The sequence below is a fragment of the Crinia signifera genome, chromosome 4, assembly GCF_055691185.1.
Source record: "Crinia signifera chromosome 4, ASM5569118v1, whole genome shotgun sequence".
Taxonomy (NCBI): Eukaryota; Metazoa; Chordata; class Amphibia; order Anura; family Myobatrachidae; genus Crinia; species Crinia signifera.
In genome coordinates, this window is record NC_139220.1 from 262,017,603 (window position 1) to 262,033,976 (window position 16,374).

The 16,374-nt window shown below is 45.2% G+C and overlaps 1 protein-coding gene across 2 annotated transcripts in view; it reads left to right on the forward strand.

The window, feature by feature from the left end:
- Nucleotides 1-4,724: 4,724 nt before the first annotated feature.
- MINAR1 (membrane integral NOTCH2 associated receptor 1) overlaps nt 4,725-16,374 on the forward strand; it is a 50,909-nt gene continuing 39,259 nt past the window's right edge. The window contains exon 1 of one of the 2 annotated variants that reach the window (XM_083184464.1): nt 4,725-5,869. The gene's annotated coding sequence lies outside the window, so the exon portion shown is untranslated. The remainder of the gene's footprint in view (nt 5,870-16,374) is intronic. The other variant, XM_083184463.1, reaches the window with a different exon arrangement.

The following is a 16,374-nucleotide window of genomic DNA, read 5'->3' on the forward strand; positions in this document are numbered from 1 at the left end:
CCCTCACGGCCTTGTCGCGAGTGAAGGCTCCCCACCCCGTGAGTGACGCGTCTGAGGTTATGATGATAACCGGTGTAGGGTCCTGCAGGGGTCTGGGGGGAGGAATGGGTAGCACTGTCCACCTTTGTATCTCTTCGCGAACTAACGGTGTGAGCCTGATCTTGTGTGACCAAGTAAGGCCTATCCTGATAAGAAATCCCAGACGGTTCTGAGAGTGTCTGCAAATGAGGGGTGCGTGAAGAAACCCCGGGTCTAGAGCCCTCATTTTCCTGATGATTTTTGCAAGGTCTCTCAGGCTGAGCCGACGATTTATAATGTGGGACACAAAGGCTTGGATAAGGAGCTGCTAGTGGTACCCTCTTTCTCTGCTTTGTTCAGTACGAACAGCAGGGGACCCTCAGCGTCGGAAACTTTCAATTGGATTTTCCTGAGCAGCTTATCAATTGAGTCGCTCTGGGTCTTATCACCAATAAGTGAAGATAATGCTGGGTCAATATCGGGGGCGAAAAGGGCGGGGATATCTGGGATCCCTGTATGGTTACGCAGAACCATCTCATCCTCTTTAACGAGAGATGTCCTGAAGGCTAACTGTGCAAAGTTATGGACTTCAGACTTTTCCTGTAAGGCCCAGTAAGAGGAATACATTTTATTTGGGGGTGAGACTCCTGCTAGTGCCACCCTGGCCATCTGCAGGTCACTATATTCGCCTCGTTTGGAGGACGCAGAGGTTCTAGTCACCTCCTCAGACTCCCAGTCTACTGAGGCCTGGCTGCGTTCATCTTGTACGTTAGTTGGACTTAAGGGGCGATGCTTACTTGCCCCCTTACGTGAGCCCTGAGACCTCTTATACTTGTCTGAGGCTCGGGGAGTATGCCCGTGGGCAGGAGACTGCGGTTTATTGCGTACCGCTGAGGTATTCCTACTTCGGGCAATACCTGGGAATGAGACGATTAGTCCTGAACAGGCGTCTCTTTTGGAGCTTTTGCTCACATGTCTCCTCTTACTTGTGCTTTTTCTCCCCTGTAGCGATGCTGAGCTGGAGGGGGAGTCGCTATCCTGAGGTGTACTGTCTGCCTCAGAGCTGTCCCTGTTGTCTGCAGACCTGACAGGGTTAAACAGCTTTCTTCTCTTAAAAATAATGTCCTCAGATGAGGAAGTATCACTAGGCAGCCTCTTTCTGAGTTTGAGGCTCCTAGCGCTGGCTGAAGGGGACACAGGGAGAGTGTCTGTAGCAGAGACAGACACAGTGTCCTCCATGTTCAGCGCTGAGGTAAAATCTGAGCAGGGGGCGGGCTTGTAGCTGCTATACTCTGTGCGCTCACGTGGCCAGCGTGAGCGCGTCACAGAGCTCATTAGCATGCGCCTCATTAATATGCGCGCATGCGCAGTAGCCCCGGAGCCGTGTATTACGTGCGTGCGCGCGCCTTCAGGCTCCAGCGGCATCAGCCCGCTCCCCCGGCTGTGGAGTAGGTAAGTGAAATTTCTTTTCACTTCTCCTACTCCAGCAATCGTCGGGAGGCTTGCACTACAACCCCCCCACCAGCTGTTGCTAGGTGGCAAGCCTCCCGACGAACAAAATGCTCTGTTCCTGGACTTCCCTGGTAATGTATGATTTGCCATCACCTGTGGTGAGCTAGGTAAGTGATGGGAAAGGTGTTTCACCACAGGTGATGGCAATCATACATTACCAGGGAAGTCCAGGAACAGAGCATTTTCTCCCTCATGGAGCGGGTCAGGTAGGCAGCTATGTCCATCAGGTATTACTGGAGAAAATATATTAGGGGTCCATAGGTCAGGGTTTCTATTTGCAAAGGCAAAATAAATTATTTGATAGTTGGCGACCATCGAATGATTTCTCCTACAGCGGAGGCATGCGAGGGGATGTGTTTTTTTTAACATCCACTTGTTCATGAGGGGAATCGGCGTGGGGGGCAAGCTTTCGGACGGGCGGCTTAGGCACTCGGTAAGCTGTGATGTTCGCAGCTTACTGAGTCAACCTGAATCGGGCCCCTATTACGCCGGCTCCTGATTCTGTATTGTCTATCAAAGCATTCTGTTCAGCATATTTCAGCAGCCTGCACCAATATTGCTGTGAACATTTTGTTTCAGCCTGTTTCAGTGGCAGTTGCAGTCTAATCTTTCAGCCTGCTTCAGTTGGGCTCCAGCACCCCTGGTCGGTAGAATTCCTGCATCTTTCTAGCACCCAGTTCCAATATACAGTATTACTGCATGCTTCTCCAATTGCACTTCAGCATCCAGGCTCAGTATACATTTCCCTTACGATAGAAGCACACACTGTCAACGGCCCATAAAAATCCCATAAGATGGCACATCTCTGTGTGTCTGAATAGCAACCTCCCGGTCAGGGCCCAGCATATTTCCAATACATTTCTGTATACATCTTCAGCGACTTTCAATCACACACAGTGTCCACAGCTCTGCCAGTCCCCGATACTGAGAGGGGGTGTGGCCAACACAAGAGGTGTGGCCAGAAAATCATCTTACAATTATAAGAAATAATAGATTATGTACGACCAGGCCGCAAATGTGGGTGTCGCTGTCAGATCTGTTGGAAAGGGGGGTGGGTGCAATTTCTCCTCTCTCCCACATCATACAGGGAGAGAGTGAGGTATGGCTGCAATGGGGGAGCAGCAGGACACAGTCCCCCCACAGTTCTCTGCACCAAGCATAGGCCTGTGCCAAGACTACCCGCCGCCCCTCTCTGCGCCACTGTGCATATTATCAGAAAATTGCTCAACTTCGTGAACATTGCCACTGCATGTGACCCTATGCAGTATCACTGCGATATGCAGCGTTACTAAATGAATATTATGTCAGTGTCTTGCTAAATAAATTCCTTTCTTTTAAGCATAACGCAATCTCAGACATGCATACAGTGGTTAGGATGCCTGTGGTCAGAATATCACCGGCATCCCAAAGAAGAGAATCCAAACAGGGGTCAGGTAAGTATACTTAGCCTCCGCCTGTTGTCCCCCCTTCTTCCAGCACCCTTACCCTAACCCTCCCCCCACAGCCTGAAACCAACCCTCCCCACAAGTGCCTAACCCTAATGTGGGAGAGGGGAACAATTGCACCCACCCCCTTCCCATCTAAACCCCAAAAACCTCCCCCACCCTGCAGCCTAAGCTTAACCCCCTTCTAAGTTCCTAAAATTAACCACCGATCCTACAGCCTAACCTTAACCTTCCCCTCCTTGCAACCTAACCCTAAGCCCCCCCCCCCACTAGCGCCTTAACCTAGCCCTCATCCCTGGCGTAACACTAACCTGGGCCGCATATTCAATGATAGAAATGCCTGCTGTCAGTATTGTGGTATCCGCATCCTGATCCTTTCTGGCGCTGGTCCTCTGAAGGCAGTTGGGATGCCGCAGTGGCAAAACAATAGCAACGCAAAGCCTGCGGTGGCAGGGAGATGCTGAGTAAGTGTGGGCACCGGGGGTTTGCGGGGGCTATTGTTATGCTGCCGCCTGCCGGGACCTGCCTTATCCCACTGTTTGCAGCTGTATCTGTAGCCGGGAGTTTTTGAGGAAGCGGCGGCCTCCTCTAGCATCTTTTAAAACAGTTTGCTGTTAGGGGCAGCCATTTTGTGAGGGACATTTTTCATAAGGAGCCAGGAGGAGTGCCGTGACGCAGACAAGTGGATCTGTGGGACCCGGCCACAGACCGAGGAGTAGGCCAGGGCGGGGGTCTTAACTTTACTGGAGGCGGGCGATATTTTCTGTCGTTACACTGGGATGCCGTGTCAGTATACTGAATGTCGGCACCCTAATTACAGTATGCTGACTGGATCCATGTATAGTGATCAAATGTAATTAATTGCTATTATTATTAAATGCTATTAATACCACATATGCCGCAATCATTGGTGCAGATGTCACCATTTACCAACTGTGCAGTCATTTGCACATTCCATTTTAGCCACGTGTCTTTTGATAGACTTAAATAAATCTGATAGGCCGCTTAAGAGCATAGAAATTGTTCCAATAGCCAGGAATCAATTACAGCAGATAGCACAAGGCTAAAATGCTATCTGTCTGTTAGTCACATCTAAACTGCTTTTCACTAAATGGTATTAACTCTATTTGTCAGTCACAATCAGGCAGTATTCAGCTGACGGGAGCATAATGCGCTAGCAAGGGGAAAATAAAACAATCATACACAACACACATTTTAAGGGTTTCTCCCGTTCTAGTGAAGTTCAAGATTTTGCCGTTTTAATTAAGTTTAATTAAGCTGCATAATTAGTTTTATAGCTGTGGAGCAGTATTCCAATAATTGATTCCTATAATTTGATAATGTTGAAATGATAATCAATAGGGGAATTAATTTCTACTCTTTCATTTTTCCTCCATCCGGAAAACAATCACCAGGGGTAGGTACGTCTCTCTCTTCAAACCTGACCAGCAAGCCAAGTACTCCAGCCAGGAAAGTCCTAATTAATGCTAATCGAATCCTGTGCTTCGCTGCAGTGAGGGACCCACAGAGAGCACTGTGCACATAGGAAAACCTGCTTCTCTTTCATCACAGATACAGAGTGTATGGGCTGTGCTCTCTCCCTTCTCTCTGTGCACCATTCATCTCCCAATGCAGAGTGCTTATATAGATGAGACCCTGTGTGCCCCTGTCAGATATATGGCACAGGTACAAGCTATCAACCATCTATCTCAAGAGCCATTATAGTCCCAGCTTCCCTCCTCCCTTTCAGAGAAATAAAAAAGGAGGGACCACAACAGAGCCCTTCATTCAGATTCTTGGGATATTATATAGGTGTCCCTTGAAATTGAGCCTGGAATAATAATAAAAAAAAAACCCATAAGAGGAGGGATATGAAATTGTGGGAGGTGGAAGGTTAGCAAGAGAAGCAAAGGAAGATAAAGGAAGAGCAACAAATCAGGCTGCAGGATAGAGACACTGATGTAAAAAGGGGAATTGTAAAAAAAAGGGGGATGGTGTGACAGAGAAGCCTTGCAGCCGGGTGCTGCTGGGTGCTTGGGAGAATGAGCAACCAGGACTTCTGCAGCGAGGAATTGTCTGGGCTCTGCAAGGCTCAGCTTTGTGTCTGCTGGACACCCTTCATTCTTGCAGCTGAGGATGTGAGGAAAAGACACCGCTACCAGGACTGAGGCTGCCTGTGCCTGAGACAGAAGAGCAGAGACATGACAGCAGCAGCAGCAATGCACACACACATGCTATCAGACACAACACTGTTTCACTAGGAAACAAGATATCCGCCAATAAAACAGGGAACATTACGCATAGACTCAGTCATAAAGCGGTGTGTGCTTCTCAGAGGGCAGATTGGGATTCTGCATGATTTGACCATCTAATTACACATGCACTGCTGACAGTACACGTCCTGCACACCGCGGGCGCATCTCATGACACCTATGGCAATAACATACACTGTGATTTTATATCAACATATGCAAATCAACATCACACACATATCGACAGTCCATTGCAAAAATCCGTGACTGTTATTGGCCCCGACATCCACACAAATCACTGTTTACCTACAGCACCACATACACCTCGCTCTGCAGGAAAGATCACATTAACGCACACGTTGCAAATAGGACACAGCCAACCTGAGCAGAGTTACAATAACACACCGGTGAGCTATACATTGCCAATGCTGTGCAGGGACCCATCAACACGACAGGTGCAACATACACACCATGAGTGATCTATAGATGTTTGCACTACAATATTGCCATACTGCACACTAGACATATCTAGTTGTACACAACACCCCTATAAAACACACACCTGTCAACAAGGAGAATCAAATCCTGAATATAACAACAATCTGCTAGTTCTTGCAGTCTGCAGCCAGTACTGAGCTACAGGTAAGTAGTGGGAGAAGGCCTGCGGGGAAGGGGGGGGGGGGGGGGGGGCTGAAAGACCCTCAAGGGATCAGCAGGGAGAAAACACTTGGGGGCTTGTTCATTAAGAGTTATTTTCTCTTCAGACTTTTAATCTGGACTTAAGGATACTGAATGAACGCATGGTGCATGTACAGTGTGTGTACATACAGTAGCATTGTGATATGTATATATTATTACGCTGAATGCTATAGGCACATGTTCCAGAAATATAATAATACATTATTGTATATAGATGATTCATGACTGTGTGTATATATATATATATATATATATATATATATATATATATATATATATATATATATATATATATATATATATTAGGCAAAGGTTTTGACTGAAATCAGCAACAGCTCTACTTGGTTAATGGAAAGATGCTTTAGTTCAGAGACGGACTTTCTAGCTGTTTTCTCTGTTACAAGAAGATAAGGCGATAATTTTAAACACCTCTAGTCAGAAGTAATTAATATAGTGTCTAAGATTAGCCCCAGATTTAGACTAATTGTTCTGGAGCTACTGTATGTCTGATGAGAAATATTTGGCCATCAGCCTAGGGAATGGTTGATGTTGATCCATGTTTTTATTTTATTTGTAACAGAACTTATCGGTTTTTTTTTATAGGTCTCTATATGCTGTAAAACAGATGTGTGCCCATACTGTATGCCTGGTAGTTCATGATTGATTTTTAACCGTTACCTATATTTATTAAGTGTATAGAACTTTACCATATGACCAGAACATGGTGACATTATTGTTGTGTATATTTTGTTCCTTATTTTCAGCAGTAACGTATATTACTATACAGTCGCCCTGTAAGTAAATGGTGTTTGCATTGTATTCTGGGTCTTGGTAGGCCTGTAAGCCTGGCATTAACCTGTACTCTAAACACAAATATATCATTAGACATTGGAGAGTTACGGAATTCTATAATGAAAAAGTATGCTATGGTTAAACTAAAGATGATGAATACACTGACTAGGAGCACCACCGATATAGTTAACTGTATCGGCAGTTTTGCTGGTCAAACGATATTGAGTGTTCACACTGAACAATATTGGTAAACGATATCGTTGAGTGACATCACCGGGACCCGCTGAACATGTATATAGCCAAAATCGGCCTGCGTGTTTAGCCGGAGGACGGGGTTGTTATCAATGCGAAAAAGTGCATCATTAACGATATTGAGTGTACACACTAGTTTTTATCAAAGGTTTCGCTTAGAATGGCCATTCTGAGAAATGTCTGTTAAATTCTCGTGTAATGTGTACAGGGATTTAGCTGAGACTGACCAATCAAGGTCTATCATGAATGAGGAAATAATAGCAGTACTTGCTTCTATTGGAGGCCACTTTTTGACATGTAAAAGTGTAGATAGTTACTTACATATATGGACTAATGACTGGTATAGTGCACACAGCCATCTTAAAAACACCAGTGATGTAGGAGGAGCAGGTAAAAATATGACATCTATCCATGCTTCAGCAACAGCATTGGTAAGGCTTGTCTGTGCACTACATCCCTATTGCTCCACAGGGTCTCTATTAAATGGTTTCTCCTCCACAGGATCTCTATGAAATGGTTTATCCTCCAATTACCCATCCAAAAATAAATGTAATGGAGGTGAAATGGATTAAAAAGATGCCTGTGCACCTAGCGCTGTCCTTGCTCACCTGTGGTTCTTCAGCTCTTGTGAAACACAAGTGCCAGCATACCCTCCCATCGATAAGCTGGTAAAGCATGCTGGCACTTGTGTTTTCAGAGCAGCTGGAGAGACACAGGTTGGCCAGGTCTGGCTTAGCGCCTGACAATGTCTCGGAACTACAAGACAGCCCTGTATGGCATTCCATCACTGGAGTTATTTCTATTAGAGATGTGCAGGTTCTGATTTACTCTGATTTACTCTGATTTCAAAGCAGGATCTTATTGGCTATCCCAAATCACATGACAGCTGATAGCCAATAATGGGGCAGATGTATTAAGCCTTAACAAGAGATAAATGCAAGGGTGATAAAGAGAGATAAACGTCCAGCCAATCAGCTCCTTACTGACTTTTTTCAAACACAGCATGTAACATGGCAGTTAGCAGGTGATTGTCTTGACGTTTATCTCTCTTTATCACCCTTGCATAAAGCTTGTTAAAGCTTCATACATCTGCCCCAATATTCTGATTTGAAATCAGAGCCTGCACGTCTCTAATTTCTATTCCAAACCTAGCTGAAACAACCCTTTATTTGTTAAGCAATTAATGTAATCATTTTAAATACAAAGAACATTCATTAATTTTTGGGTTGATATTTGGGTATCCTATTTTAATATCTGACTTTAAAAATTCTAGTTCTCCTATCCACAATACAGGATTATTGTATTAGTTATTCTTTGGAGCGGTAGATGGTAACCTCAGTGCCTTACTGCTTTTTCTGGTGGGCTGAATGCCTCTGTGCTGCTTTTTCATGCACTTACATGAAAGTGATTCTTTACTTACTATGTTAGAAATGAAACTATATAATATACTTACACTATCTTGTGCATCGTTTGCAATATGCAATACTGAAATAATTCATTTATTTAAACAATAGGGACTGTTTCCTCATTTGATACAGATGTCATGCAAATCACTGAAAGATTTACAGCTACTGTACACCACATCAAAAAAAATTCAAATGTGCTTTCATCAATTTATCATTTCAAATAGCTGTCTACTGTACAATGAATGGGAACAGTGACCCTGGGGGAGACGTACTGTACTAATTTGTATACAAATCCCAGTCCATCATGTTTGCCCTTTTGCTCAGAAACACTGGAGAATGGACACAACCTGTCGTTTTGATCCAATTTGTATAAACAAAATTTTTTTTGTCTGTTGTCCAGTGTTTTAGAGAAAATGGTCAATTTGCTCTCATCCATTACCATATTTTCATTGAAACCAGCCAGATCTGGCTGCTGATCTGCCATATAATTGTATAGTGTATGCATACCTCCCAACTTTCGAAGTTCTGCAAGCGGGACGATGGCCTTTCGGGGGGCGTGACCTAATTTGAGGGCGTGGTCTATACTCGCGGCTCTTCGGCGAGGCCACGCCCCCATTTTGCCGCTATGGGGGCATGACCCAGAGGCTCTGTGAGCCTCTAGCCATGCCCCCAGTCCCCTGGCTGCGGGAATAGACGCTGTGCGCATGCGCACAGCGTTTATTCCCCGCTGCTTAGTAGCTGACAGGGGGGACTCCCAACAGCCCCCCCACACCGCGGGACACTGCCGCCCGCGAGTGGGACATCGGGACAGGCCCTGACAATCGGGACTGTCCCGATAAAATCGGGACCGTTGGGAGGTATGGTGTATGCAGGCGGGGGGGGGGGGGCTGTGCTGCCAACCTGTCTGGGGGGGGTGTGTGTGTGTTGGATGCGGCCACTGCCGACCTGTCCGGGGGGGGGGAGGGGGTGGATGCGGCCGCCGAGTTGCATGGGAGAGCCGCCACAGACCTGCTCCAGTGAAGGGGATTTGCATCTGCCGCTCACCTGGCTGCTGGCGCCAGTGCTGACCTGGCACCACCGCTGACCTGCTTGAAAGTACCGCCTTCCAGTGGCCGGCACCCCGGGAAATGCCTAAAGCTGCCTAGTGGTGGCGCCGGCCCTGAGTGTATGCCCAGCTTTAGTCGCACTGACGATGCAGCAAAACACCATTCAATCTGTATGAGAGACGCTGGGCTGCGACTTTACCCGTACAGGAATTTGTTTCAAATATGTAGAAAGTCTCAGATGAAGCACAACCGAACTTGGGGCCTTATTTTGGTTCATTCTTTCTGACAAAATCCTTCTTAGATGGACAAAACCATGTGCACTGCAGGGGGGGCAGATGTAACATGTGCAGAGAGAATTAGATTTGGGTGAGTAATTTTGTTTCTGTGCAGGGAAAATACTGACTGCTTTATTTTTAAACTGCAATATAGATCTCACTTTGAAGTAAAACCCCACCCAAATCTAATTCTCTCTGCACAAGTAACACCTGCCCCACCTGCAGTGCACATGGTTTTGCCCATCTAAGAAGGATTTTGTCAGAAAGAATGAACCAAAATAAGGCCCATGGTGTGAAAAAAGCCATAGCATCGTAGCACTTCGTACAGAGATATATATACGAGTGGCATATCACTGCAGTTTTGTCAAGTGGTTTTGTCACATTGCATGGTGATTAAGAAGCACATTCCAGCAAAAAATGTCAAGAGACTCTCAGCACAAGTCGAGTTGTACGGGACCTAGGGCCTAATTCAGACCAGTTTATCCAATGACCAAGCATGCCAGCAACAGCTTTTCATCGCTGGCCATACACATGATTGGCCGGCTGTTTACTGGGAGTGTCGGGGAAAACGCAGACGGATTCCGGCGTTGGAATGGAGGACTGATGACATAAGCTCCAGCCCCGGATCTTACATCCTTGATCACAGTGCTGAGTAAGTATCTGTCTACTCAGGCTCCTGCACGCGGGGGAATCCATTCCATGGTGAGTAATTGCGAATGGAGATTTCCCCATATTCGCATTTGCAGCCATGCACATGGGCGGGATTTCACTCTGATGGTAGGCAACGGCTAACTAAATGCTGGTCTCCGGCAATCTCCAGCAATCTGGTCTGAATCAGGCCCTTAGTGCACCATGAAAGGCTGTTTGGCACAACTGCGGCCATAGTGTATGAGGACACATCTCTATAAGGCAATTATACAACATGGAAGATATATATATAAAAAAAACTTCAATACTGTAAATATTACAGGATTGTATCTAGCTGATACTATACAGACAGCCTTCCGCCTTTGGTTAATAGTGTACCGCAGACATCTGATCTTGTTTAGCCAGGTGTCACATTCAGTATATGCCCCATTTACACAGCTCCAGCGTCTGTTGGGATCACAAAGCAGTGCCTAGCAATTCTCTTCAAATGGCAATTACAAGGTGAGGGAGAGAACGACGTCCCACCAGAGCTACTCTTAGGGTGAAGTTCATTTACAAGCAAATTAATTCCAAGACATCGACAGAAACAAAACATGTGTTTCCCTAGATAGGAAACTCGCTCATTTTCTATTTTATGCAAATCCTTTTAAATGTTTATGGCTGAGTATTGCTGATTCCTCTCATTTAGCCTGGCTCATTCTTGCGATACATTGTTACTGCAAGATTACACTGCAAAGCCAAACTGATGATGTTGGAGCGCTTCCAGTAATTTATGCTATGGAATTATACAATGCAGACATTTTATATAAGTGGATTTAAATGAAAACAAAATACTAATCCCATTGGTTGAGGTGTTATACATCCTAAAGTCACACAGGGATAATAGTAAATGCTTGATACTGTATAGGTATTCCACATTGGTTCAATTAATATAATAATTACAATTATAAAGTGTACCTATATAAAGAGTACTCATTGTCACTGAGTGGTGAAAACATCAATTACTAATATCATAGGCACCAGTCAAAACAAATAAACAAACAAACAAACAATAAAAGGGTGAATTATATTAATATAAAGAGGTTCATCTGCCAAACTAATAATTGTCAGACCCTTAATAATTTAATATGCCCAAAATAGAACCAATTTTTAATTATCATTAGGGCAGGAAGTATCAAGCAAATGTGCGATACATCCCACAAAGGGCAAAGCAGCACAAATAATGCCACCGTGCAAGTGACAGCTTTTGCGAGAATAGCTGACCTATGTAATATAAGGATTTCTGGGTTTATATCCTTGGAGCCCTTATGTGCATGTGCAACTGTCGTACATGACTGTGCAAGCTGCGGGGGGGCACTGCGAAGGATCATACTGGAAAAACAGGCCCTAGGCATAGGCATGTCTTAGGCAATATCATTTGTATAAGAGTGTATTAAGACAGGAGAGGGCCTGTGTGCAGTTTCCAACTGGGCCCCCTCATCTCTAACAGGCAGCACAGCAGACTCTGATGCAGATGTATTAAGTCTGATGAGGTGATAAAGTTTAAGGTGATAACACAGCAGCTATTCAGCCCCTAATTGTCATTTTCACACACACAGGGCGGGATGCACTAAGATCCGCAGCCCCAGTCTGTCGCACATAGGCAGTTACCGCATACATAATTATCGCATATGCACTAACATATGCGATAATTATTGCAAAGGACAGCTATTGCATTAAGAGCTGCCCTTTGCGTTGCACCGGCGATGTGCACCTGGTCCCCGGCGGCTTCCCTTCCAATCCTTAGTCTCCGCGGATGCTGCTGCGGGGGAAGGCTCTCCTCCTCCTCCCTGCACCTGGAAGGGGATGTACAGTCAGGGCCGGTGCAAGGGTTCTTGGCACCCTAGACGAAACCTCTGCCAACTGCCGCATCCCCCCCCCAATTATTTATTTATTTATTTTCAATTTCTTATATAGCGCAGCAGATTCCGTTGTGCTTTACAAATGTTGACAACACTGAAAGAACAGAATGAATAACACAGACAAACATGGGGGAAGGAGGGCCCTGCTGTAAACTTATTTTCAACACCTACATTATTTCCGTGAGGGCACCTATAGACAATGGAGGGGTGAAGGGGTAATAGAACAAACAAACAAACAGAAAGCATTACAAATCTTGTGTGTGTGTGTGTGTGTGTGTGTGTAAATATATACACACATACATATATACTAATACATACACATTATATATATAGAAATATATATATATATATATATATACAGCCATACAGGGACTCATTATAAACACAGATTTTAACCCACTCCCCTGGGCAGGCCCACTACTTCAAGTACCACACCTCCACATCAAAAGGTAGCTTACTGTTGGTGTGGGGGCCGGGGGTTACTGCTGGATGGGATACCATTGCCGCTGGGAGGGAGGAAGCTGCTCCCTGTTTGTTCTGCCGCTGCGGCTCCACAGTACCGATGTAGTTTGCTGACTTTGAGAGGCGGGGGCAGTTGGTGTTGTGAGGGAAGGCTGGGCGGGCGGCTGGTGTCTGATTGAGGTGGCAGTTCTATTACAGTGCCGCAGGTCCCCCCTCCTGCCTTCCAGAAAGCGCAGTAACCGCATAAAACAAGTTTTTTCAATGATGCAGAGAGAAAAGTGTCGGCCAATCGTGGGACCAGCTGGCTCTGCTTCATTCAAATGATAAATAAGGGGTGCCCTCCAGCGGCCAGTACCCTAGGCAGCGGCCTAAAGCTGCCTAGTGGTAGCTCCGGCCCTGTGTACAGTGCAGGGAGGAGGAGGTTACTTGTCCGGGCAGCACAGCACTGTTATCCAATTCATTGAGATCCACAGTGATTCCAGAACATTCATTGAGATCCACAGTGATTCCAGAACATCACATAGCAATCTCCTGTCACTGGTACAGTTGGTGACTCCCAGGAGAGGCCGGGGTCCCGTGTCACTGTGGCAACAAACCTGCATTCAGCCTGTACACCTACCAAATATTATTTGTTTTTTCTTGACCAATAATAATGCTTAATATAGATCTCAAGTGTTGCAACGTGTGGGATCCAAAAAGATGTCCACTGTAACTCAGTGCCATACTGAGGTGGTGCAACTAGGGTCACTGCCTAGGGTGCTAGCCTGAGGGGAAGACATGGTTCCTGCATCTGTGGCACCTGTGTTCATTTAGTGGGGTTGCCATGAGAGGTGCCCAGCGACCTGCTTCTTCTTTGCAGCATACTTATGATCATGAAGTCATGGGTCAGCAGGGGGATGTCCCAGGGTGCTAAACTGATTTAGAATGGGAGAATAATCCAAAAAGTTATGTTTCTTCTTTATTAATTTAGAACAGTACATGCATTTATCGCTACCAAAACACAAGACTTTCTGTTGCAGCGACAATATAAATTGATGCCTTAGTTAAGTCAAGGAGAAGAAGTATTATTAGTCTTTGGATCTTGATTGGGAAGCCTAACGATGATGGAAATGCATGTTGCTAATGTTATGCACATCTAATTGCTTCTCACATCTAAAGAGGGTTGTTAGGAGAGCACAGTAACATGCATCCGGATATAGAATAACGTAATGTAAAACACCTAACCGATTAGTAAAGGAACCAACTGTAATACTTTGTGTACAATGTTTCAGGAATAGATGGTCGGGGGACTATTTACTAAGGCTGGGACATGATGGCCGGTGGGAATGGTCATTTTTAATTTAAAAGGGTGTGTCCATGCTTCAGATTTGGTCACGTTCCCCAGTACCCCAGCTGATAGCCCTGTGTAGTAATGTAGATCACTGATCGGTTCCACAACTATCAACAACACCAGTTTTGTAATGCGCAATGTCTGCAGTCTCTTGATTTTTTTCCTGTCCATCTGTAAATAATGTTTAAGATAAAATTATTTAAATTAAAGAAAGTCGACTCCATTGAACGCTGGTGCACTAAAGAGTCTTTCCATCAAACATTGGTCAACAGTCATCACAGGTCAGAAAAAAACAGCAATAATCTTGTCCAAAAACACAAGGCAATTAAATGAATGCAACAAAGCTTGTCATGTTCAATCATACAAGTTTCCACACTGAATAGCAACATGTCTACGCACACACATGCAGCATAAGGTTAATTGGTTGCTGTTCCATCTTGTATGTTTTATTAATATCTGATTATGCAGCAATCCTTGGATCCTTCACTAGATAGAAATCCTTTCAAGGGCGATGTGTAGCAAGAATTTTAAACAGCCAATTTAGATTGCGAGATACAAGTGTGGCGTTCCACTTTCGTCATCACAGGACCAAAGGCATAGACAATCCCAGTAGACTTCTGTTGAACTTTATTATACAAGTACAGTAACTGCATAATTGATACAAGGGGTGTGCAGTAAGGTTCCAGCTGTACAGTGCATAGGTAGAGTAGACACAATCTGACTGGTTGTGAACTGCAAACTCTGACTAAAGTTACTGTGAAATTTGAGAGCACAGAATTATATATGAGCATCACTGCACACCAAAGAAGACAGAGGGATAAATGTGATAGTCTCTGAGTGACCAGAGGTTCAGGATTTTGTGCAGCCTGCCAATTTATTAAAGAAGCAATCATTTGCAAGGCAAACCCAACCTGGTTTTGCCATGCAAATGATTACTGCTTTAAAAAAATGGGCAGGCTTACACAAAATCCCAACCCCCTGGCAACTCGGAGGCTGTTAGATTTAGACCAGCATGTTCACTTAGTTTACAAACTTGTTATGGAGCTCAACTGAGGCCACTGGAGATGACAGCAGGAAAGTTTTGATGGACTTGGAGCTACTTTTGGGGAGGAAGCACAGTCTTGAACAATTGTGCTTGAGTGGCTTGCAGAATTTTTCGGCAGGAGATCCCTGTGAGATGAAAAGCACTGCAGCCAACCTCTGCCCGCCATCACGAAGACAACATTTCTGTTGTGCAGGCCATAGTTGAGGTGGATGCCAGGGAGACCATGACTCAGTTAGAAAAGTAGATAGGCTGCTCATAAGGGGATCAATCCATTTTATACGCCACAAAAAGCTTTGCTACACAATAGGTTGCCCCCATTGCAGAAGGAGACTTGGGTGACATGTGCCGCAACATACTGCCCAGGTTGATGGCGGTTTCTCAAACTTTATTTGGGATATCATTGGTGGCAATGAATGTTAAATCTACAATTTCGACCCCAAAACCGAACAGCAGTTGACCCAGTGGACCCCAGTTGGAAGTGCTCCACCACAGGAGATCCGACGTGAGCCCAGCATAGTCAAGCAAATGGTAACTGTTTTTGTGGCCAAGGTTGGTCATGTACTGAAGCTATTGTACCACTTGTACATCAGTGCAACATCATTGGAGACTGTAAAGCCAACCAATGCAGGCCGTAAATGTAGGGAGCCATTTTTAGACACCTTCCACAAACACTTTGTGTTCCCACAACAAGTGGGATTCATTTTGAGTCACTGGAAGCTGCAGTGTAGACCATTTATCCAGCAGGTAGTAGAGATACAGTACTTGCTTTGTACTGGTCTAACTGCTCCACAAACTGGTTTGAGCACAGGCAACTTTGCATAGACTCTTCTGGCTAAGACTTTGTAAATAGAATACTTTTTGTGCTCCTGAAAACTTATTGCACACCCCTCGTATAAAGCAGATTAACAGCTCTTGCACTGAATTTGACACAAACATGTAAAGCATCAGGGCGATCCTTTAGCAGAAAATAACTCTTATTCTTCCATCATAAGGCTTTGGGCGGAATGTACTAAGGTAAAAATGTGGTAAAACAACCATTTTCAAATGTACTAAAACCCAGCCGTTCCGACTTCGCTGGGCAGTGTATAGCTACCTTTGGGTGGCGATACCATAAAGAAACCTATGGGCTTCTATCACCGCCTGCTGCAACCCACCATCTACGCCGCCCCCCGCCACAGATGCCACCCCCCTGGCATACCTTCCCAGGCTCCAGGAAGCCTGGCCCTGGACCCGGAAGTTAAAATCCTCCTCCCCATAGCAACACAACCGGAAGTCCTTCCGACTGCAGGGG